This window comes from Pinus tabuliformis, chromosome 4_2 (assembly GCF_031772625.1).
Source record: "Pinus tabuliformis cultivar Carrire ecotype Pingquan chromosome 4_2, CPIR1, whole genome shotgun sequence".
NCBI classification, from domain to species: Eukaryota; Viridiplantae; Streptophyta; class Pinopsida; order Pinales; family Pinaceae; genus Pinus; species Pinus tabuliformis.
Window position 1 is genome coordinate 181,430,889 of NC_142304.1, and position 15,807 is coordinate 181,446,695.

Sequence of the window (15,807 nt, forward strand, 5' to 3'; positions counted from 1 at the left end):
TATTAAGAAAGCCGAAAACAAATACATGCATGTGCATTTGCATTTAGACTGTTTGATTGGTTTGATTTAGGACAGTGCACATAGTGTGTGCTCTTTGCTCTTTGTGAAAGAATTCTGTCTTTCTTTCCTTAGTAGCTAGGATTTTCATTACACAAAGAAGATAAAAGATTGTTTATCATCTTGGATTACATTTTAGGAATTGTACATCTACATCACGCGGTGAACCTGAAAGGAAAATTTCTTAAGCAAGATCAACTATAAAATAAATTTAATGAATCTAACAACGCTTTGGAACCTAACGCACAACATCTAGAAGTCTAGGCTAGAGACGTATTCCGGCATCATAAAGGCTGGCAATTGTTGTTCTCACTGTTGGTTGGGTGATTCCTCCACTTTGAGATGATAAGTGCCAGTATGGACTTGTGCTCCCACGTACCGTCGAGTATATTTTGGGAGACCACAATAGGCTTAATCCTTTATCCATAGGAAGCCGTGTCTGCCGCCCTATCGATCGCAATGCACTAAACACAGCATTTGGGAAGATTGACTGCTGTACCGTAAAAGTATTCTGCAGTTTCACGATTGGTTTGGTAATCCCTCTGCCTAGATTTCCAGAGCAGTCCCTTTCGTTCCTTTTCAGACTCCTTAACGGAAAAGGTCCATCTGAGCACTTGTCACTTCAGGCTCATTAAAAATCGAAGGCGACTAGAGTCATCTTTTGTTTTTTCTCGACTCTTAAAAATTGAAAAAACAAGTTGTGTCAAAGCGTCTAAAATTTATTTTAATCCAAATAACATCACTGTTCCCTCGTTGATCTTAGAAGTTAGTCTCCCTTCATCGCAAGTTCTTGTAGAATCGCTAGGAAATCTTTTGGATAGACTAGATATGTCTGAACAATCGTCGACATCCAAGACTGTGTCATCTGACGCAACAATAGCAGAGCCCCCTGCTGCTACTCCAACGATGTTCGCTGGTATACCATCTGTCCCAACAAGTTATCAACAACAAGCCGGAGTCCAATCAGGGACTATTTCGACGACATGGTCAGTTCCTATTTCTTCATCCGGATTATCATCTAGTATTTCTTATGTTGAAACTCAAAAAATTGATCCAATGTGTCTTCAAAGGCCAATCTACCCTTTAAGTACTGGATTTCCACCATATGGAGGGCAGTATACTTTTTCATTGTTCCCTCCCGGAGAACAACCATATGGGAGTTTACAACAAAGTTCAGGTCAAACTCGAATTACATCCAGCGGTTGGGTACCGATACTGCCTCAATAACCAAGGGTTGTATATTCAATGCAACCAGTCCACCCTGTGTCGAATATTCCCACTATACCTACTATGGTGACTGCATCGCAAGTACAAGCACTACCTGTTGTATGTCAACCCCAAGTTTCTCAAGTTGCAATACAACAGCCTCTTGTCTCAACGACTCAATCACAACATCATGTTAGTGCCTCCTTATCTGGAGCGACTCAGGCTCAAAAAAGTACTATGACTCCTCATCTTCGTCAATCATCCAGTATTGCACAACAGCAAATGGTCCAACAACCAGGGCTGGTTCAATCTCAACAACCGCAATTCCAGCAATCATATCAAGGACCTAAGCAACAAGTCTTTGTAAGTAATGGGCAACTGCATTTCCAAAGCAGTTATCAACAACCATACTATAATGGTTATGCCCACCAACCTTATCAAAGTTACCAGCATCAAATACATTATGCTGGTATGCAAAGACCCACCGCTCAGGTGATTCCATCTTATCCTGGGTATGCTTCGCCTAACCTAAATCAACAGTTGCCCTTTGTAGCAACTCTAGAATTACCAGATCTAAACCGACTGATGAATGATCCAATTGCTTATGCCCCTTGGTGGCCAGCGATTCCACATAAACTTCCATCAGATATTCCTAAATTTAATGGAAATCCGAGAGAAGACTCGTCGAATCATGTGATGACATTTCATCTGTGGTGTTCATCAAACACCCTAAACGATGATTCGATTAGGCTTCGCCTTTTTCAGAGGACGTTAACTGGTCTGGCAACAAAATGGTATATCGAATTACCTAGAGCTTCGTTTGATAACTTCAGTACCCTAGCCACAACCTTTTTAACCCATTTTCAGTTACCAATAAGGTACGAAACAGGAACAGAGCTTCTTACCAATTTCAAACAGACAATAGCCACTCACATATCTGATCATATTCATGAGTGGCGACGTCGTTGCAGAATGGTAAAAACATATGTTCCTGATCAGCTGCTAGCTGAATGGTTTATTAAGTCATTATTACCTTCTATCACAGAATATGTGGCAAAGGGAGGAGTCGTCACTGAAGAGAAAGTTATTGCTCGTGCACAATATCTAGACTTGATCTATACTCAGTCTGGCACGCTCTACGATAAAATACCTGATGCTCCTAGACCGGAATTTTCCATTCCTCCCCCTCCTAAATCAAACAAAGACTCTCATGCCGGTGATGGCGTGATAGGTACGACAAGCATGAAATCGACAAAGGCTACATCTAAGAAAGCCCGTAAGATTTCTGATCAAAATGCAAATGAATAACTTCTCGCCTCAGAGGTAAATGCCATGTCGACCGACAAGGGCAAACAACTGAAGCAACCAGGGGGCAAGAAGAAAAAGGAAGGGAGAAAAAAGAAGCAGGATGAGTCATCTCCTGAAAAACCTTCTGCAAACCCTTCTAGGCAAAGGAAACTCCTTGCGGGGTGTCATATATGCGATGAGGATCATCGGACGAGAGATTGTCCACATAAAGCTGAAGTTAAGAAACTCTTTAAGAGTTCAAAAACCTCAGCAGTACTGACTGATCCGTTTCCAAACCCGGGAACCAAACTGGTTGCTAATCAAAATGCTTTCCCATCCCAAGTGCTTATGTTGTCTATCTCAGAGCAGCAAAATGATGCTTTGACAAGGAATAAAGATTACGGGAATCCACAGCTGTCGAATAAAAAGGCTAATGAAAAACCTAGTAGTTCGACAACAACTTTGACCGAAGTTGTGCCACCCATCATTCCTGAGCCAATGATAAATCCGCCAAAGGGAGTAGTACACAAATCGACATTTAATCCTCGTGCCAAAGTAGCACAGAATTATAATATAGTAGAGGACCCAGCCCAATCGCCGTCCGCTATGTCGACACTTGAGGTACCGCAAAATTGCCCCTCCCAAAAGCAGGCTCTATTATCAGTAATAGGTGGGATTGACCCAACGGATTCCAATCTTGTATCCTTTAATCACAAAGGATATGACCCTGAGTTACCAGCTCAACTAGCTTTCCTTATTCAAGTGAAAGCCCTCAACAAAACTGTTCATCGAACAATTATTGATGAGGGGGAATCTACATGTATTATGTCGATGAGTTGCTGGAAAAATTTAGGCTCACCACCCTTGTCGAGATCGTCAACGACGTTAAAAGCATTTGATGGACGATCATATACTCCATACGGGATTTTAAGTAACTTGCAAGTTGAACTGGGGGGAAAAACAATAGAAATTGATGTTGAAGTAATCGTCGGAAACCTCGATTACAACATCCTACTGGGAAGGCCCTGGATATATGCCATGCCTGCAGTTGTGTCAACCTACTTCAGGAAGATTGCATTTCCCTTCCAAGGAGGAATTACAATTGTCGACCAACAAACATTTCTCCCCAATAGTTCACAAGTTACGAGAAGCATTCCAGTGATCCATGGAAACAATCGTTCGCTTCAAAATATTGGAGTAGGTCTCCTAAAAGACCCTGCCTTAATGGGTACTTTTGCCCTACCGCCTCCGAGTAATCTGGCAGAAGTGGCAACAGTGGAAACCTGCAGTATGAAATCTTCTATATCTAATGGATTCGGAAGATTCCTAAATATTTTGTCAGCATGGATCATCGCCATTTTATAAATATTGTAGCAATCAATTTTCTTGGCTTGGGGGGCAAACCCAAATCAACTCTCATCGAGTGTTTGGATAGATAGGTCTAAGGAATATGGCACCTCTTCAGATCCTTGGTCACATGTACATTCTACAGACGAAGGAATCATTCAATCAATGATGATAGGAGAGGCACCATGGGAAGATTACCACCATCGCTCCCATCTTCCGGATTACCACGAAGATTATTCCAGCAACCTTAATCATCCTTCAGTTTTTGTTTTTCTATCAAATACTGTAAATATGGTGGATTTCAAGGATGGTTCTTATCTCATGTCGACCTCGTTAAAAAATGAAACAAGGAGTAATGAGGATAGTTCTTTTACTGTGTAAACCTCATTAAAAAATGAAACAAATCCTCTTTCCAAATCTCAAAGGTAAACCTTCATTCCAACCACCGAGTTGAATGCAATGAAGCTTGGGGGGCATGCACCTCGATTTGTGTTATTATGCTGGGGGCATCCAAACTTATCATGAGCAGTGTTACTGCAGGGTTCAAGCTCGTTAAAAAGTAAACCCGCATCGAGCAATTTTAGCACATAATTCAAGCTCGTTAAAAAATAAACATAAGTCATGAGCAAATGTTTCTCCCCGCATTTAAGCTCATTACAAAATGAACTATTTCCCGGTAAATAACCGTCGTGAATGTAGTACTTCAGCCTTTAAAGTCTTGGTCGTGTTCTCATCATCACCTCCACTCTATATTGGCCGATCATTCACCTCCATTTGATTGTTTACCCCTTTTTGAGGAACAGCTGCGAAGAGTGATACCACTAGCCATCCTTGTAACACTGCTGTGATTGGAAAATTCCAAACCTTACCTGGAATCAGCTGCTACCCAATTTTATCACTTGTTCCTCAAAAGACGAGTCTCCTTTAAGCTCTTTTCAACTGAATCGTAAAATATGAAAAGATTGCCGAGCCATTGGCCTCTCCAGCTCGTTAAAGGGAACGGAAGTGCTATCCCTCCTTTATATTTTAATCTTTTTGGACCTGAGGGATTATTACACAAAAAGATCGAGCGCTTGTTTTGTTCGGCTCATTAAAAGTATCGAAAATTCATCCCTTCTGTATTGTTTTATACTTTTTCGGACTTAAGGGATTAGATGATGAAAAAGGATCTTTGGAGTTTCCTTTACATCCTTTTTCAGACTCTCTAAAATTGAAAAGGACCGAGTTATCTTTGTCGTTAAACTCGTTAAAACCTAATAGCGACAAACTTGTCCGTAGCAGAAAAGAACGAGTTTCACTATCGCTAGGCTCGTTAAAACATAGCGATGGTTTTGGCCGAAGGGCAAATTATAGAACAAGCATATGTTATCCTCCTCAAGCTTGACAAAAATAAAGAGGTACTAGTCAGCAATGACTGGGGAAAATTGGGAAGAAAACTTGAAGAAACTTTGTTGGTAGCAAGTCGCTCTTGAACATGACACTTTCACTCCGCATCCAAGTCGGGTTGGGTTGTTTCATTCACTGATCACATCACCATGGTCCCATCACACCATCCACATTTGGGGTTAATGCTACAATCCATCACGTCAGTGTCGCCGATATGTTCAAGAGAAGTCATTCAGAGAATTCACCTGTGTCTCTCCCGCTGTAATACATTTATGCTCCATTCTTTCATGACCGCCACCCTGAACCTTATATCACCAGATCATTTTCACCTCCATTAAAATCATTTGCTCCGTTCCGTGTCATTGATGTGGGATTCATTAAGGCCCTCCTATGACAGATCGCTTCTTGTCAACATCAGCTCATTATCCAAGAAGTTGATCTAGGAACACCCCTTTCAGTACTTTGAAGCCTGCATGCCTCAATGGTAAGTTTCTCACTTCCAGCGACAGGTTTATATCAATGGCCTTCGACCGAAAGATTTTGCGTGGTGTTCGACGCCAAGTCCTTTATTCACACCACGTGAATTATACAACAGTACCTTGAGGGTCATTATCATTATTGGTGATTCCTCTCGCACCTGTTAACAGCTTGCATCATTGGCTGGTAATCAGGCAATGTCTTTCCATGTTCGACTCTAGAACAGCTCTCAGATGGATCGACTTGTACTTCGAGTGAAGATTGAACGAGATTGAAGACCCCGGATCTAGTTTCATCCATCCAGGCTGCGATATATATTCAGGGAAATAAAGACATCAAATGTACATCATTGCTACACAGATAATCATCCAATCAAAGGGATGATGACTCTAACAGAATCATTAGTCTACACTCAGACGATTGTCTATCCTATGTACATGAAAATGAATTTATAAAGCTGAGCATGGGAATGCCCGCGTCAGCTAGATCATGAAAATATTATGAAGATAATGTATTGTATTGTATCTTATTACAGGTCTCCTCCCAGCTTGAAAGAACTTCGGATCCTCATGATAAAGCATTTCACCCGACATCAAAAAAAAAAAAAAAAAGATTAACGACCTCATGCTTTAGGGGGCAACTGTTATAGACATTTTTGGGCACTGCAACCCCAAGCATAAAATGTCCATAAACCAAGGGATCCTAAGTCCCTAAAAGTGTTGTTTTAACCCCTAAAGGAACAAGGTCAACTGATTACAGCTTCTCCCAGAAGTTCTCCATGAAAAACTACTCAGAACTGGTCAAAACTGGATCATCTCACTTGCTCCATGGCCAGGGTGCGATGCATCACATCTTGTACACACGGGAAGTGTGATGCATTTCAAAAATCCCTTCTATGGGGTGTGATGGATGAGAAAAGACAAGTGGCGGAGACAGTCCGCGAGGTGGAGAGGCATGGAATCTTCCAGAAACTTCTCCTGTGACACTTGCCTCTCTGAATTTGACCAAGGATGAGTAAGAGATCATCAATCTCCAAGTGGAAGCAAGAACTATCAGAGGGAAGACACTAATCAGAAACCTAGATCTGACTCACACCTCTGAAAATATCTATATATAGTTCTCTCATCCTAGAGATCCAGGAGGTTGGAGGCTGGAATTTTGCATCTTGTAAGGAATTGTTGTTGGTTTCTTGAGACAACATCATAGTGTTGGGCGATCTAAGCTTTGTATGAGGTGAAGAAGGGCTTACTTGCTGAGAGGAGGATGCTGGGTCAGAACAGCTGGTTGTAACTCCCTTGGCTCTTTCTTGATTATCAATAAAAGCTATTCAAGTTTTCCTCCATACTCCTATGTCATTTATGTTTTATGCATTTGTATGGTCAATTTACATCCGATCCTAGATTGTTTATGATTATAGATCCATTTTCTTGTATAGTGTTATGCTACTCTGATTCTACAGGTACTCTGTGAAGCTGGGCGTACAAGGAAGAAAGTAGCAAAGGACTATCAGAAGAGAGAGGAATCGACCTAGGAGCCAAGCGCAAGACAAAGGTTGGTCTCCTATATTCTTCTCTCATCTATCTTTCATAAAGGAAAAATGAAAGTAGCTTTACTTTGTTTGTTTCTAAGGTAGCTACCAAACCTTAGTGGGATAAGCCGTTCTGTATAGACACCTTTCCTGTAACAACATTAGTTTAATAAATTTTAAAAATCAACACAAAAAATAAATCAAAGAAGGGGTAACTAGGCAAAAGGGTTTACCAAGCAACTATGAACTGCAATATACCACCTTGGAAAACCAAGGATTTATGTAGGAGCATTCAATCTCCCTGAATGTTGTGTTCGGTGTATCACAATGTACAAGGTGGACGACTCGATTACCTAAGGTGAGGATAGGAACCTAGTGTGGACTTCCAAAAAATACTCGAAGGCACGTGGAAGCGCAGTTTGTGTTATTGTTGTCTAATACGTAACTATATGATGAGAGCATTCCCATATAATTTTCATGCGTGGAGTGCCATCCAATATACCTGAAGGTACATGGAGAAAAATACTATATAATTATGTACCTGGAACGTGATTTCACCCCCAGAATTCAACGCTAGAAAAAAAATGACAACTCCTATGTTTATAGATGTTGGAACACATCTCTAGCCTCGGCCTCTAGATGATTTCATTGTTGATTTGGGGTATCATCAGATGTGCTCTATCCATGAAAATTGATGGAGAGGCTAATGCACATGAGATCTCCAAGACCCAGAATTGGTTTGGGGAAATTTCACTTGGTTATAGAGATATTAAAATAATTAATATTTTTAATTGGTTCCTAAGTGTAAACTTAGGAAAATAAAAATATTAATGGGTATTAATATAAAACTGGGTGAGAAGGTTCTAAATGAGATGGATCAAGCAAAATATAATCTTAGTCATTAATTAGAGATGTAATCTTGGCTGTTGAAGACTCAACAGAAAAAGTATAAGAGGAGGCTTGAGGGTCAGTTAGAGATATACCAGATTGATCAGTGAGTTCGATTTTCTAGATCGGGGTTTGCTAAGAGAAATCAAACCAGTGATCAGAGTTGCAGAGAGGGGCATTGAATGCATAGCAGAGAGGCAGAGATAGTGCTAGATGACTAGCATAGAGGTAGAGAGGCAGACACAGAGCCAGTAGAAGCTACGCAAAGAGCTAGAGTGACTACGCAGAGGGCCAAAGGGCCTACATGAATGACACAGAGGCTCCCAGGGCCTGTGTGAGTGACGCAGAGGGCCAAGGAGCCTACACAGAGCATTAGAGGGCTGATGCAGAGGGTTTTAGGCTGACGCATAGGCTAGGAGGGCAGACCCAGTGCCTCAGAGAGGCGTTGGAGAATTTTCATGGAGCAGACTTTTTGAATATCTGCTTCCGAAGAGAGGTTTTCCTGCCAGATTGATTTCTCTGTCGGGTGAGCCAGTTTGGAACCTAGTTGTACTCAAGAAAAGTTTCTTAATAATAAAAATCTCAGAACTATTGCACTGGTTTTCCTAACTTGGGTTTTTCCAGGGACGATTGTCCAAAAATAACGGTGTCCCTTGTGTGTTTATCTATTTCTTTCAGTTTATGATCTGTAGATGGTTGAGACTACATTGTGTTTATTTTAGTATTTATATGGTTAAATAAATTGTTCAGTAATTAAACAAGTAGGTGAAATAAACCAAATAGTGCAGGAAAATTTCTAACAGGTTAGACTTATAAATTTAAACATGGTATCAGAGTGTTTCAAATCACAGGAGAGCTGAAAGCACCAGCTGAATCAGAGAATTTGTAGTAGAAACAGTTGTCCCGAGTGATAGAAGTTTTTCCTAAGAAGAAATCAACATAGAATGAGTGATGTAGAGGGCCTGCATCATCATTTCAATCGATAGAGAGGCCACTGCAGAGGCAGAGGAAGGCAAAAGAGGCTCACGAGGAGCCACGTCATCCTACTCAACTAGGTAGGAGTGACATAGTTGGCCAGAATAGTGATTCAACCTTGTCGGGATTACGCAGAGCCAAGAGGCTCAATTTCTTCAGTTGCTGGGGCATTGGAAGCTATGGGTAGATTGTGAAGTGTGAATATGGTGGGGTGTTGTTGTAGTCAAGACAGAACAGTACCTAACAGGAAAAAACCAAGGTAGAGGGAGTCACTACCTAGGCAGATTTCTAGCCAAGAAATCCTGATCAGTGTTGCATGAGCAAAGGGGCTCGGAGAGGTACAATTTGATTGTTGGCAGAACGATTTACAAGAGGGAAATTGAGACTCAGAGAGAGTCTAGAAGAAAAATTCTAGGAGGGAAGTAGAGACTTAGAAGGAGTCGCAGAGAGAACTTCCAAGAGGGAAGTAGAGACTCAGAGGAGTTGAAAAGAAGAGCAGAGATGGAAATGAACGTATGGAGGGATCAGGACAGGTTGGAGGGAGCATCCAACTTTATCATCTGGAAGGCCAGGATCATGTCTGTTTTGGATAGATGTCGCATCAAGGCCTTCACCTTGAGAGCCGTGGCTATCCCAATCGATGAAGTTGATAACAAAAGGTATGAGCATGTGATGGCCAAGGAAAAGTGCGTAATCCTTGATGGGGTCAAGGATCATGTAGTTCAACATATTGCTGAGAAGAATATGGTAAAGGAAATGGGGGATACCTTGACAACATTATATCAAGGAAATTCCATGTAGACAAAGATGTTACTGGAGAATCGACTCCGGTCATAGCAGACGAAGAAGGGAGAGCAGATAGATCACTTACTCAGCAGGTTGTAGGAGATTTGGTACCAACTTACTTCCATAGGGGCCATGTCGGATCAGGAGTTAATGGTGAGGACCACCCTGAATGCAGTCTCCGAGGAGTGGGAAAAATTCATCCAAAGCATTTTAGGTAGAGCGAATCTTCTAGGATGGGAAGAATTATGGGCAGCTCTTTGCCAAGAATAGATCAGATGTCTAAACAAGGTAGTAAGTAGCGACAAAGGAGTCCAGGTCAAGAAAAAGGAGGAAGAGGATGCAGCTCTACATCTATGGGGCAGCAAAGGAAGAGGAAGAAGAAGCACATATCCAAGATAAAGTGCTTCAACTGTGGGGAATTGGGCCATTATGCAACCCTGTGTCCTAGGAAGAAGAATAAGGGAGAGGCTTCTAACTCTAAGGCAGTGCTGACTAAGGTAGAGAAGGAGGTAGAGGATGATGACAAATATGCCATGAGTGCTCATGTACCTCTAGAGATGAGGTGGGGAGACATCGAGCTATAGTCAGGAGGACTACAGAAGATGTGGGGCAGGATTCTTGAGGTACCCAAACTCTTAGATCATATCTGGCTATGGGAGCCCTGAGAGATAGTAGCAAGATGACGGATGTTGGTAGAAGTGGATGCAGATGGAGAAGCAGAATAGTGCTAGATTATAGTAGTCCCTGGTAACATAGAGAGGGTTATAGGAGTGCGAGATGCATAAAGGAGGTTGTAGTAGTGCATGAAGACACAAAGGTGTTTGCAACAGTGTGAGAGGCACAAAGGTTTTACAGCAGTGTAGAGGAAGCAGAAGGAGCACATGATAGCAATAGAGAGAGCTTCATCATCAGGAGGGCTTCTAGCCTAACAAGGATGTTAGTAGTTGGGTAGATTAGTTACCATCATCTTAGTAACTGAGTTGAGTGCGCAGTAGCAGTGGTAGTCATATGGGCATCATGATGTAACATGATGGGAGAGGGTTGCAGTGCATATGCAGTGTTGGGAGGAAGGACAGGCAATAACACAGATGCAGAGGATCTGTCGTACAGTTGTAGCTGTGGCAGTGGTAGAGCCATGGGCAATAGTACAGGATGCAATAGTGCAAAGGATGTTGGGCAGGAAGGCCAAGCATCAGCACAGGTACCAATGCTGGATGATTAGGGTGATGTTCAGTGGTGGTGCATTACTAGAGCACATTCCTCGCTAAGAGGGAGTGTTGATTTGGGGTAGCACCAGATGTGCTCTAGCCATGAAAATTGGCGGAGAGGCTAAATCACATGAGATCTCCAAGCCCCATAAAAGGTTTGGTGAAATTCCACCCAGTTAGAGATATATTAAAATAATTAATATTTTTAATGGCTTCCTAAGTCTAAACTTGGGAAAATAAAAATATTAATGGATATTAATATAAAACTGGGTGAGAAGGTCCTAAATGACATGGATCAAGCCAAATCTAATCTTAGTCATTGATTAGAGATGTAATCTCAGTCACTAAAGACTCAACAGAAAAAGTATAATATGAGGCTTGAGGGTCAGTTGGAGATACATCAAATTGATTAGTCAGTTTGATTTTCTAGAGCAGGGTTTGCTAAGAGAAATTGAAATAGTGATCAGAGTTGCAGTGAGGGGTAGTGAGTGCATACCAGAGAGGTAGAGATAGTGCCGAAAGACCAGCATAGAGGCAGAGAGGTAGATGCAATGCCAGCAAAAGCTACATAGAGAGCCAGAGTGACTATGTAGAGGGTCAGAGGGCCTGCATGAGTGAAGCAGAGGGACAAAGAGAATACGCAAAGCATCAGAGCGCTAATGCAGAGGCTAGGAGGGCTGATGCAGTGCCTCAAAGAAGCATTGGAGATTTTTCATGGAGCAGAATTTTTGAATATATGCTTCTGAAGAGAGGTATTACTGCCACATTGATTTCTCAATCGGGTGAGTCAGTTTGGCACCTAGTTGTACTCAAGAAAAGCTTCTTAATAATAAAACCCTCAGAACTGCTACACCAATTTTCCCTAGTTGGGTTTTTCCAGGGAAGATTGTTAAAAAGTAATAGTGTCCCTTATGTGTTTGTCTATTTCTTTCAGTTGATGATCTGTAGATGGTTGAGACTACATTGTGTTTGTTTCATTATTTATATGTTTAAATAACTTGTTCAGTAATTAAAAAAGTAGGTAAAATAAACTAGATAGTGCAGGAAAATTTCTAATGGGTTAGACTTAGAAATTTCAACATGCATTAATGTTTCAAATGTTCCTTAAGATTGATTAAATAAATTTTAAAATTGGTCTTGAATTAAGTTTTAGTTTTCAAGTCTCACCGCGAATTTCACCTGAATATCCTAAAGATGCAATCTAACATGAGAAAATGGAATATTTTCTTTTCAATGAAAATCTATGTATGGGAGGTAGAAAACAAAGAGTAGGGTAGCATACAAAATGCAACAAACAATATTTGTTAACTCAATTTCCCTAATGTGACTATTCTAATGTCCAATTTCACACAAAAAACCCTAACTACAATGCACAATGAAAAATAATGAGATTTTTCTTTTCAATCCTCTTAATTTCAAAATGAAATGAAAAATAGGATGTTACTAAATCACTAATGAAGGAAATCACATTGAATGATGACTGTAATACCAATTTATTCAAACAATCCATGACCAAGCCAAAAGTTTCTTAATGACCTAAATGACAAGAACAAAGAAAAATCCAAACAAATTCTTATCAAAGGTTATCAAAACCAAAATCAAACAAAGTGAAGGCTTTTTAGAGACAATGACATACTTATGGATAAAAGGAAAATAATTTTGACCAAAGTAATTCATAGAGAAAGGCAAGAATTTTTATTTTTTGCATCTTACAAGGATCAGCGCAAGTGCAAAACAAGCACCAATGCTCTACAATGTAAGTGTAGAGAAGGAGAGAGTCCATTGGTGTGTTATGTCTCTAGACTAGGAGATGCGTTGAGGTTGATTCGACCAAAATACGACACAAAAAAGTAAAATCAATCTCAAAGAAGAGTTTCAATGTCTGAGTGAGGCAATCAAGGTTAGCTTAAGAGGTGCAAAAGGTGATAAAGTCAAGGAAACCACAAAGGGAAGAAATTTGTTTTGGAGAATTTGGTATCTACGGATAAATACTAATTCCCCAGATAAGTAGCCATATCTAGAACAACAGTTTAAATTATTTTATCCTTTACCACTAATAAATAGATAAGATGAGAAGATGAGAAGACCTACTTATAGTTCTGCTTTCCGCTTGTCTCCTTTTTATCGAACATGTCACTCCTTCTTGTAATTAACACACTTGAGAAGTACCTGTAAACACAAATAGAAAACAATGAACTGATCAAAGCAAAATACATATTGAATATAAGTGAATGGAATCAGATACATTTCACACATATAAGCATTATAAGACAATACAAACATATGGGAGAAAGGTTCAAATACTTTATTGAATAGAAGAAGGAATTACAACCATTGTGTCTGATTCAAAGTCATTCCTCCAGCTTGGATCCCATCCACATCACATCAAAGCCAATTCTCATAGCAATATTATCTCCTTACAATTCAACATAGTCTAGCCCCTAATCACTTAGATGAGTGGTCAATTTATAGGGAGATGAAGGAGGTTTTTTCATAAATGGTGGTATCGAATGGCCTTCCATACTTAGAATTAGTTCCATGGAGGAAGGGATGAGAGGATAGGATGTATCTTAACTCATTCCTCATCCATTTTCAAGCTCATAGGAGTTGATAAGTGAGGGAACCTTCTAGATGAATCCAAAAGATAAGAATATTCCCCAAACCCTATGTGAACTTCACTCAATCTTGCCCAACGTAGGTGAAAGGAGGCCTAAGTGCTCTGAAAAGCACCTTGGCATGGACTCAACTACTTTGTAGCGCACCCTTACATGGGCCTACCTGCGCTGGTCCTTCTAAACGTCATTTCAGGATGTCTTCATGTCATGAAACTATCTGAGAAGGAGGCATTCAAAAGGGTGACTTGTTTAGGGCACGTAGCAACTGAAATTAGGGTTTGATGAGCCCTAAAACAATGATCTAGATGATGGGAGTGATGTGCCCAAATGGATCTGTAACAGCTACCCCCTAAAGCATGAAGTCGAAAAAATGCCAAGGTTGAATGAAATGCTTTATGATGTGATGAGGAGGTTTCAAAGTGGAAGGTGACTCGCATCAATTACAATACATATATCATGATATTTTGATTTTTACATGAACCGTTGAGGGAAGGCATACCCATGCTAAACTTATAAACTTTCATTACATGTACATAAATAGTCATCTACAGATATAGACCCATGATCAGAATGACCATCAATGTAAAGCCATAGATTTGGTACTCCTGAAATCGCAACCAGGTTGGATGAAACTAGATCTGGGGCCTTCTATCTCGTTCAATCATTTGCTCAAGTACGAGTCTAACCATGTGAATATGTGATCTGAAGTCGAACATGGGAAGACACCATATGATTACCAACCAATAATGTAAGTTGTTAATAGACGCGAGAGAAATCATCGATAATGATAATGATCCTCAAGGTACTATAGTACATTCTACATGGTGTGAATGGATGATTTGATGTCAAACACCATACAAAGTCTTTCGGTCGAAGGCCAATGATGCCAACCTATCGTCGGAAGCGAGAAACTTGCCATTGATGTATGCAAGCCTCAAGGTACTGGAAGGGTGTTTCGAAGTCAACTTCTTGGATAATGTGTTGATGTCGACAAGAAGTGACTCATTGTAGGAGAGCCTTGATGTATCCCACATCCACAACACAAAACGAGTGTAATGATTTTGGAGATGTAATTTGACTGAAGACACAAGGTTCAGGAATGGCATTCATGAAAATGAAGGTTTATGGTATTTCAAAGGATGAATTTTGAATGGATGACTTCTCTTGAACATGTGGGCGACACTAAAATGAATTGGTAGCATTGACCCAAAACAAAGTTATGGATGGTATGATAGACCAATAGTATGATAACCATCAAGCTAATAACCCAACCCAAATAGTCATGGTGAGGGAGTGATAGTGTCATGTTCAAGAGTGACCTGCTACCATACAGTGGTTTTTCCCTTTTTCCCATTTTCCCCAGTCATTGCTGACCAATACCTCTTTATTTTTTATAAAGCTTGAGGAGGATAACATATGCTTGTTGTATAATTCCACCCTTCAGGTGAATCCATCGCTATGTGATGTTTTAACGAGCCTAGAAAAGGTGAAACTCGGTCTTGCCATGATCGACAAGTTTGTTTCTATTTGATGTTTTAACGAGTTTAACAACAAAGATAACTTATCCCTTTTCATGCTTAGAGAGTTTGAAAAGGGAAAAAAAGAAAACTCCACAAGTTCTTTTTCATAGATTTATCTCTCAAGCCCAAAAAAGCGTAAAACAATATGAGAGAGAACCTATTGACCATGTTTAGTCAACGTATTCCTTTTTCATAAATAATCTATATCAACCCGAAAAAGGGTTAAACTTAGTATAAGTAGATGTCATTTCCAATCCGTTAATGAGCTAAAAAGGACAAGCACTTGACAATCGTTTCATATTTCAAGAGTCTGAAAAGAGCTCAAAGAGAACTCCACCTTGAGGAATGAGTGGTGTCTAGGATAGAAACTAGTTCTGGTGATGTTGGAACTTCTCAAAACATGTTGATTTATGTGAAGAGGTTGGCTAATAAGACCACTCATTGCAATTGTTCCTCAAAAAGGGTAAAAAAACCAAGTGAAAGCATATGATTGGCCGAGCAGATAGTGACAATGGAAGGAGAAAAAC